Source organism: Haematobia irritans, chromosome 5 (genome assembly GCF_050003625.1).
Source record: "Haematobia irritans isolate KBUSLIRL chromosome 5, ASM5000362v1, whole genome shotgun sequence".
NCBI lineage: Eukaryota > Metazoa > Arthropoda > Insecta > Diptera > Muscidae > Haematobia > Haematobia irritans.
The window spans coordinates 124,227,184-124,238,409 of NC_134401.1; positions in this window are offsets into that span (position 1 = coordinate 124,227,184).

The following is an 11,226-nucleotide window of genomic DNA, read 5'->3' on the forward strand; positions in this document are numbered from 1 at the left end:
TATCGACTTGAAACTTGGCACAAGTAGTTGTTATTGCTGTGGGTCGGTTGGTATTGAAAATGGGCCATATCGGCCCACGTTTACGTATAGCCCCCATATAAACCGATCCCCAAATTTGGCTTGCGGAGCCTTACGGAGCAGCAAAATTCATCCGATCCGGTTGAAATTTGGTACGTGGTCTAAGTATACGGTATCTAACAACCATGCCAAAATTGGTCCATATCGGTCCATAATTATATATAGCCCCCATATAAACCGATCCCCAGATTTGACCTCCGGAGCCTCTTGGCTCCGATCCGGTTGAAATTTGGTACCTGATGTTAGTATACGGTCTCTAACAACCATGCAAAAATTAGTCCATATCGGTCCATAAATATATATAGCTCCCATATAAACCGATCCCCAGATTTGACCTCCGGAGCCTCTTGGAGGAGCAAACTTCATCCTACCCAATTGAAATTTGGTACGTGGTGTTAGCATATGGTCTCTAACAACCATGCAAAAACTGGTCCATATCGGTCCATAATTATATATAGCTCCCATATAAACCGATCCCCAGATTTGACCTCCGGAGCCTCTTGGTTACCCCTCCAATTCATCCGATCCGTTTGAAATTGGGTACCTGATGTTAATATACGGTATCTAACAAGCATGCAAAAATTGGTCCATATCGGTCCATAATTATATATAGCTCCCATATAAACCGATCCCCAGATTTGAACTCTGGAGCCTCTTGGATGAGCAAAATTCATCCGATCCAATTGAAATTTAGTACGTGGTGTTAGTATATGGTATCTAACAACCATGCAAAAATTGGTCCATATCGGTCCATAATTATATATAGCTCCCATATAAACCGATCCCCAGATTTGACCTCCGGAGCCTATTGGAGGAGCAAAAGTCATCCGATGCGGTTGAAATTTGGTACATTTCGTTAGTATATTGCCTCTAACAGCCATGTAAAAATTGTCAAATTTTATTACTATAGAAAGTTTTGTCAAAATTTCATTTCTATAGAAAGTTTTGTAAAAAGTTTATTTCTATAGCAATGTTTGTCAACATTTTATTTCCATAGAAAATTTTGTCAAAATTTTATTTCTATAGAAAATTTTGTAAAAAATTTATTTCTGTAGAACATTTTGTCAACATTTTATTTCTATAGACAATTTTGTCAAAATTTTATTTCTATAGAACATTTTGTCAACATTTTATTTCTATAGAAAATTTTGTCAACATTTTATTTTTATAGAAAATTTTGTCAAAATTTTATTGCTATAGAAAATTTTGTCAACATTTTACTTCCATAGAAAATTTTGTCAACATTTTATTTCTATAGAAAATTTTCTCAAGTTTTTATTTCTATAGAAAATTTTGTCAAAATTTTATTTCTATAGAAAATTTTGTCAAACTGAATTATATACGTATTTAATTGGCCTTTTTTTTTGTTTAATATATACCCCTTATGGACTAACTTACAATTTAGAAGACAGTGTTAAAAAGTTTTACGATACCTTGCCATCGGCAAGTGTTATCGCAACCCAAGTAATTCGATTGTGGATGACAGCCTTTAGTAGAAGTTCCTACGCAATCCATGGTGGAGGGTACATAAGATTCGGCCTGGCCGAACTTACGGCCGTATATACTTGTTTCTTCTTCATATGGGGCCGTTTTGCCGCAATTTCCACCTTCAAACGCTCCAATAACGCCATATAATAGTCACTGTTGATGGTTTTTTCCTTCTCAAGATAATCAATAAAAATTATTCCATGCGCATCCCAAAAAACAGAGGCCATTACTTTGCCAGCGGACTTTTGAGTCTTTCCACGCTTCGGAGACGGCGGTTCACCGGTCGCTGTCCACTCAGCCGACTGTCGATTGGACTCACGAGTGTAGTGGTGGAGCCATGTTTCATCCATTCTCACATATCGACGGAAAAACTCGGGTGTATTACGAGTTAACAGCTGTAAACACCGCTCAAAATCATCAACACGTTGTTTTTGGTCAAATGTGAGCTCGCGCTGCACCCATTTTGCACAGAGCTTCCGCATATCAAAATATTGATGAATGATATGATCAACACGTTCCTTTGATATCTTTAAGGCCTCTGCTATCTCGATCAACTTCATTTTACGGTCATTCAAAATCATTTTGTGGATTTTTTTGATGTTTTCGTCGGTAACCACTTCTTTCGGGCGTCCACTGCGTTCACCGTCCTCCGTGCTCATTTCACCACGCTTGAATTTTGCATACCAATCAATTATTGTTGATTTCCCTGGGGCAGAGTCCGGAAACTCATTATCAAGCCAAGTTTTTGCTCCCACCGTATTTCCCCTTCAGAAAACAGTATTTTATTAAAACACGAAATTCCTTTTTTTCCATTTTTTTACAATAACAAAAGTTGCTTCACAAAAGACGCTCTATCTCACAAACAAATTGACTTACAGACGTCAACGTTTGACACGAATCATTTGAAGGTTGGTACTATATAAAAATAATATGCATTTACTACTAGCGACACCATCTATGTGTCAGATCGGGGTTTTTTTATCCAATTAGCCTAAATTTAGAAATCTGGAGATATTTTAGGACTATAAAGATGTGTGCCGAAAATGGCGTGTATCGGTCCATGTTTTGATGTAGCCCCCATATAGACCGATTTCCCGATTTTACTTCTTGAGCTTCTAGAATCCGTAGTTTTTGTCCAATTTGCCTAAAATAAAAATCAAGAGGCATTTTGGGACCATAAAAATGTTTTCAAAAACTGGTCAGTATCAGACTGTGGTGTTATGTTGCCCCCATATATACTGATCTCCCGATTTTACTTCTTGGGCTTCTAGAAACCGTAGTTTTTATCCAATTTGACTGAAATTGACAATTTGGAGATTTTTTAGGACTATCAATAGGTGTGCTGAATTTATTGTCGGTACAGGTTTTGATATAGCCTCCTTTAAAACAGGCCCCCCCGATTTGGGGTCTAGATTCTAGAACCGCCATATAGACCGATATAGAAGGTTCACTGATCATGAAAATTGTTTGAAACTGAATGTAAAATTTCCAGATTTTACTTCTCGTAGTCATTTAAATAATGAGGTAAAAATCTACAGATTTTCTATCAAGGCGTTATTTTGCTTACACACTTACACGATATGATTATAAGTCCCCTAAAACTCAAACAAAAATGGTTCTTATAAATCCAGAATCTGATCTAGTCTTCATAGGTAAAATTTTTAAATGTATCTTCGGGAAGCGCAGTGGTTGAACTGATCAGCTTGGGAGAATATTTGTCATAAAACCCCCTGAAATTATGAAGTAATCCCAGCAGAAAAATTTGGAAATTCTTCCAAAGGCACAACTTCAAAAGCACTTCCAGAAGATGAAGATGATGTTCTTTATTTTAACTACCCCGGAAGTTTTTTTAATTAATTTTTTTATTACTTAGTTTTTTTCATACTTTTAATGGGTAATTTTAAATTTTTTTTAGTTTCAAATAGGTTAAAAACAGAGTAAGAATTCAGAAATGGTACAAATTATTTAAATTTTTTCAAAAAAATGCTAAATCCAGTCTGAAAAATTGATGAATTTATGAAAATATTTGAGGTCAAACGTTTCCGAAAAGCGTTAGAATCCATTAAAAATTATAAAAATTATTTATTTGACAAAATATCACAGAATTTTTGAATTTACATCCAAAACATTGAATTCGGATCACACCTAAAGAAGTGATGCAAATTCAGTGCAACGGCTTTTGAAATGGAGGACTTCCGTCCTATGACAATCCCATCCCAGCAAAAAAAATTGGAAGTTCTTCCAAAGGCACAACTTTAAAAGCACTTCCAGAAGATGTACTACAAATGATGTTCTTTATTATAACTACACAGGTAGTTCTTTTAATTCAATTTTTTATAACATGCTTTTCTACACTTTTAATGGGTAATTTTAACTTTTTCTGTTTCAAATAGGTTAAAAACAGAGTAAGAATTCGTAAAATGGTACAAATCATTTAAATTTTGCCGAAAAAATTGCTAAATCCAATCTGAAAAATGTGTGAATTTTTGAAAATATTTGAGGTCAAACGTTTCCGACAAGCATTATAATCCATTAAAAATTAAAAACAAATATACAAAAATTATTTATGTTTCAAAATATCACAAAATTTTTTAATTTACATCCAAAACGTTGAATTCGGATGACACCTAAAGAAGTTATGCAAATTCAGTGCAAAGGCTGTTGAAATGGAGGACTTCCGTCCTATGACAAGCCCATGTTAAATTCATCGCTTCTGCGTCAATTTTGCACCACTTCCGGATCCAAAGAGAACATTTTCATTACTTTTTTGGCGACGCTTTTTTTTGCTGGGATGTTGAATTTATCGCTTCTGCGTCAATTTTGCACCACTTCCAGGTCCAAAAAGAACATTTTCATTCCTTTTTTGGCTACGCTTTTTTTGCTGGGCCGCTACGACGAAGAATTTTCAAAGGGAACTATTATATTTGATTCATGGTGGTGAGTATTTAAGATTCGGAATTTTGCCGGGTATAAAACACCGTAAAGACAAAAAAAATTAAGGAAATTTCTAAACAAATATTTTACGAGTGTACTGATCGATTTCTCGACAGACAAGTAGAAAGACTTAGGATTTTTTTATGTTATCACTTTTTTATACCCTCCACCATAGGATGGGGGTATATATGGGTTTGTACCACAATGCATGTGGGCCATATTGGACCACTTTTATGTGTAGCCCCATATAAACCGACTCCCAGATTTGGTTCGCGGAGCCTCTTAGAGAGGCAAATTTCATCCGGGTTGAAATTTGGTACGAGGTGTAAATATATGGAGCTACCGTGGTGCAATGGTTAGCATGCCCGCCTTGCATACATAAGGTCGTGGGTTCGATTCCTGCTTCGACCGAACACCAAAAAGTTTTTCAGCGGTGGATTATCCCACCTCAGTAATGATGGTGACATTTCTGAGGGTTTCGAAGCTTCTCTAAGCGGTGGATTATCCCACCTCAGTAATGATGGTGACATTTCTGAGGGTTTCGAAGCTTCTCTAAGTGGTTTCACTGCAATTTGGAACGCCGTTCGGACTCGGCTATAAAAAGCAGGTCCCTTGTCATTGAGCTTAACATGGAATCGAGCAGCACTCAGTCATAAGAGAGAAGTTCACCAATATGGTATCACAATGGACTGAATAGTCTAAGTGAGCCTGATACATCGGGCTGCCACCTAACCTAACCTATGGTCTCTAATAACCATGCAAAAATTGGTCCGAATCGGTCCATAATTACATGGTGGAGGGTACATAAGATTCGGCCTAGCCTTACTTACGGCTGTACATACTCCCAGCAAAAACTCTCATTACCCGGTAATCTTGTAGGTAAGCCTATTTAAAAATTAATAACCACTTATTAATTGGCATCGCTTCAGATTACATTTACATACCCATGTCCTAGGAGGAAAGTACTTCTCCCCAGGCATACTTTAGGCCATAAAATAAGTAGTGCATTTAAAGCATATAATCACCTGCTATGTAATGACTTATTCGTACACTCAAAAAAAAAAGTGAACTCTCTATTTCACTAAAGCCAATTTAACTTTATTTTTGTTCATAGAAATATTATGTTTGGAGAAAGTTTTCTTTACTCTAATAATTTTTTGTGTACGTTAGTTAAATTAACTAAACCCGAGGAAAAAAATATACTCAAATGAAGCGCAAAAATTAACTAAATTCGTGTCTTCCACAAAATAGTTCAAAATTTCTTTAAATTTGTAAATTTTGCCAAAAATGCGTCCATCATGAAATTCGTATGTCACTAAAGACATTCTTGCAATTTTGAACTCCAAGTTTTTTCTTCAAACTACAAAATTTTCTTTAACAAGTGAAAAAACTTAGTTATGTCTAATAAGTTTTCTTGTATTTGTCGAAAAATATTTACTTATTTTATGACATCGGCGTTTGTAATACTGTTTAGTTAAAATTTTCTACAAATATTCAAAATTTTCTAAAATTAACCGAAAGTTTTCTTCCTCGTGGGTTCACTGTTTTTTCAGTGTAGATACACCAAACCTTGCAAAATAGCCACTTATTGTCTCAGGCAACCAAATCTCGATAATATTGATTTCTATCGCCGATTACAATGGATCCAAATATGGCGAGTGATGCTGTAATAGGAGAACTACTTGAATAGAAACGAATATTGTATAAATAAACAAAAAATCTAATAAATAATCTAAATAAGATTACACGTAAATTGATTTCACACTTAAAATAGAAATAAATGTAGGTTGTTTAAGGGAGGTGGATTCGTGAATTACTTTATAATATATCCAATAGCCAATTAACATAAGGTTCGAAATCTCCTAAAAGTGGATTTTAAGTCTCTTTTTTATAAGGCAAATGGCATTTGAAATTTAGTTTAAGCGCATTTTGGAAGTGTAATTATTAAGGGGTAATTTTAACTTTTTTGTTTCAAATAGGTTAAAAACAGATTAAGAATTAATCAAGTGGTAGACATTTTTTAAGTTTTGTCGAAAAAAATGCTAAATACATGTTATGTATTAAGAATATGCAAACGGAGGTATAAAAACTTCAATTAAAGAAACTCACTGTGTAGTTAAAGTAATGAGTATCTTTGTGAGAACATTTTTGGAAGTGTTTTTAACGTTTTTTGCTGGATCTAATAGCACCTTCAACAGTGTATGTGTAGCAACTGAAACAAAATACGAGAGGTTTTTAAGTTTTCCTCGAACCCAATGCTCGAAGAAAGTTCATGTAACCCTCATGTACATAGTTCATGAAGTATCAACATAAGATTAAGCAAAGATTATGGTTGCTTCAACAATTGAAACTTTTGCTCTTATGAGGGAGACCTCAATCCATCTATCAAACAAGAATAAGAAGAAGTGATTCTTTCCATATCTAATGTACATAGACAAATTGCCAATGTTGGCATGGAATATTTCTCTAACTTAGGGAAGAATAAACACAGCAAGATCTACGGGAAACTTTAGCGTTAAAAATTTTTCCATTTTGATAAATTGTGATTTGAACAGTTTATCTTTTTTTCATTTCATCTGATACTATGTAGTATTTATTTTCCCTGTAATTGTGTTTTGGGCTGTGTGGTAAGAAGGATTTTGGATGAGAAAATGAATAGCAAAAAAAAAGAAAGTTTTGGAAAAGTTTTAGTTGTTTTCAAGTATTTCGAGGACTCAAGAACTAGAAAAAATAAGTATTAAGAACATCAATTAGGTATTAATGTAGGTAGGAGAAGAACGCCATATTGTCTTCGTGGGCATAACTTTGAAGTCTTCAATTAGCGTAATGTCCGTAATAGATTTTGTGGAATAAATTTGTTGATTGAAATTCTCAATGGGGATATATCCTATAGGTTAGTTATTTGTTTCGTTCTCCTGAGATTTCATATTATTTTAAAGTATATTTTTTATCTTGAATGATTCCTCAAAAAAAAATTTCCCCAATACAAAAAAAAAACAAAAAACCGAAATTTAAATCTTTCCATGAATAGTCAACATTGTGTCACAGAGTTGATTGCAAATTGCTTATACATTCTTATCTATCCTTAAGGATGTAAATATACATGTCCCCCTTTTTTTGCATAGAAGATTTCTCTAGATTCTTGAGTTTTGCTACTACTCAAGGTAAGATGGTGAAGAAGAAAAGAACAAAAAAAAAAAAACAAATCAAAATGAACTTTGAGCAATTAATGAAATGTGTAGGCAGAACCTCTTGCCGACTACTCTGTCGACATCGAAAAAAGAAAATCAAGCAGAATCTCTTGCAAATTTATGTTGTCCTTTTATCAATTTTCCTTTTACTGATGATTCGTATTTATTTGTATTTTTTGTGTCTATTTTCAACATTTCATGTTGTTGACATTAGCATTTCAAGTCTTCTTTAGGTTTAACAAACATTTTGCATTTTTTCGTTTCGTTTCGTTTTTTGTTTGTTTGACAACATCTTCTTTTGCTTCTTGGAATTCGAAAGCTTTTATAGCGTATTACAATTCTAATTCAATACACTAAGAAAAAACATTTTCAATTCAATAATTTATTAGTTTATTTATAATCGTAATCTATCTATACTCGTACACCCTCAAAAAAAAAATCGCTTCTCTAACATATGTTCCAAACATATTTTGCAGGAAGCACATATATTATTGGATACTGCTGAACAATTAATATGTTTGTTTTATGTGAGCATATTATATGTTTGGAAGCATTTTGAGTCCAAAAATAGTATATGCTTGGAAGAATTCCCCAAAGAAGATTGTGCTCATTCCCTCACATAATTTTCACTTCCTCGAAATTTTTGATTTCTTCGCATCTTTTTCTGTAATACAAATATGCGGGTTTTTTTTTCAATTCTCTTGGTTCCGAATGTCTATTCTCTTTATTCCGAATACTCATTCTAATATTCAAATTAAATAGTATTTAGACTTAAGCTTATAAAATTTGTGGCCTTATCATGAAACAGTTTGACGAAACAACATATAAGCGGTTTGACAGAAATTGCTCTCATTTCATTGTCTGGCTGTGTTATGTTGATATCTTTTTATTCAACCCTCCCGGTTTCCATTTCTTTTTATTTCTCTATACTAACTCTCTCTCTCTCTCTGTCGCTCTCTGAATAAAGTATCACAACATATATATGTTTACTAGAAATTTGTAAATTTATATATGTTTACATTCACACATATTATTTTTATGAAACATTCATGCCCCAAACATAATATATTCTAACATTAACAAATGTGTTCCAAACATTTTGTGTTAGTTTAGGAACATTACATGTTTGCACTTAAATATATTGTGTTTAAAAATTGTGCCCGAAACACATTTTGTTTGTATCGGAACATATGAAAAACATTTTTTTCTAACAGTGTATATGTATAAAATTCAAAGTATGTTTATTTATTGGTTTGTTTGTATGTTCCGTGTAGGGGGCACTCATGTGGTGAAAATAGGCTACCTAATTTGTTGATACCTGGTTGCTGAGGGGGACCTCCCCTTTGTCCGATTTTTTGAAAATTGGATCAAAGTTGACCGATTTGCTTGAAATTTTCATTGAAGGTTGGGGTAGGCATCAAGACAAATATCCCCAACTTTATTTTTCGATATTTGGTTGCGGATGGGGACCTCCCCTTTGTCCGTTTATTTTTTAAAGTACAGTGAAAAAACTAAAATTCTCTAAATTACCTGAGATTTACAGAGAACATGTGGTGAGGTTATTAAATTAATATGTGGTACCTGATGTATTCATATGTGGTCGGGAAGGGGACCTCGCCCTTACCCGACTTTTTGAAACCTGGACCAAAATTATCCGATTTGGTTGAAATTTTCAGAGAAGGTTGTAGGGTGCGTCTAGACAAAGGACGGCTAACTTATTTTTCGATATTTGGTCAGCCAGGGGACCTCCCTTTTGCTCAAATTTTTTAAAGTACAGTGAAAACAAAACAAATTCTTCGAATGAAGATTTACGGAAAACAGGATGAGGTTATGAAATTTATATCAGGGGCTAATCACGGCATTCGATATCGAATTCATAATCACTTAGACTATGTAGTCCATTGTGATACCACAGTGGTGAACTTCTTATCACTTATCACTGAGTGCTGCCCGATTCCATGTTAAGCTCATAGCCGAGTCCGAACGGCGTTCCACATTTCAGTGAAACCACCCTACGGGAGATGGATCAAGCACAGGACCGGTACAGAACTAGTCCCTGGTGTGTATGGACCAGTCCTAGTTCTGGTCAAGACGTATGGGAGGGACCGGTCACTTTAACATGGGTTTGTCATTGACGAGGTAAATTTACACTTTAGGACACGTCTTGGACTCGTTGCTAAGAACACGTCCTGGGACATTAGTAATAGCACTCCATAGACAGGTCCTCATGAATCAGTCCCGGACAAACTCTTAGGAATCTGTTTATGTTATCCGAATCGCATCAGAAATGAAAAACTTTTGAAATATGTTCAACAATAGGTTATTCTGCTAATTCTAATTCACTAAACGTGTAGATCCAATTAGATTTTTATATCAAGCCAGTATGGAAATCATTAAATTTTGACTATTTAAAAACTGCAACAAAGTGGATCACCGGTACCAGTCCTGTGATAGGTCCGTCAGTTGCAATTTGCACCAATTTCCCGTATGGCACTTAGAGAAGCTTTGAAACCCTCAAAAATGTCACCAGCATTTCTGGTGGGTGGGATAATCCACCGCTGAAAAACTTTTTGGTGTTCGGTCGTAGCAGGAATCGAACCCACGACCTTGTGTATGCAAGGCGTGGTATATACTAGACATCGGATCGCGGGAGTCGATATCGAGTTTTTTGATCGACAATTTTTATACCCTCTACCATAGGATGGGGGGTATATTAACTTTGTCATTCCGTTTGTAACACATCGAAATATTGCTCTAAGACCCCATAAAGTATATATATTTTGGGTCGTGGTGAAATTCTGAGTCGATCTGAGCATGTCCGTCCGTCCGTCTGTCTTTTGAAATCACGCCAACTTCCGAACGAAACAAGCTATCGACTTGAAACTTGGCACAAGTAGTTGTGATTGATGTAGGTCAGATGGTATTGCAAATGGGCCATATCGGTCCACTTTTACGTATAGCCCCCATATAAACGGACCCCCAAATTTGGCTTGCGAGGCCTCTAAGAGAAGCAAATTTCATCCAATCCGGCTGAAATTTGGTACATGGTGTTGGTATATGGTCTCTAACAACCATGCAAAAATTGGTCCACATGGGTCCATAATTATATATAGCGCCCATATAAACCGATCCCCCGATTTGGCTAGCGAGGCCTCTAAGAGAAGCAAATTTCATCCGATCCGGCTGAAATTTGGTACATGGTGTTAGAATATGGTCTGTAACAACCATGCAAAAATTGGTCCACATCGGTTCATAATTATATATAGCCCCCATATAAACCGAACACCAGATTTGACCTCCGGGGCCTCTTGGAAGACCAAAATTCATCTGATGCAGTTGAAATTTGGTACGTGGTGTTAATATATGGCCCCAACCTCCCATGCAAAAATTGGTCGAAATCGGTCCATAATTATATATAGCACCCATATAAACCGATCCCCAGATTTGATCTCCGGAGCCCCTTGGAAGAGCAAAATTCATCCGATTCGGTTTAAATTTGGTACGTGATGTTGGTATATGGTATCCAACAACAATG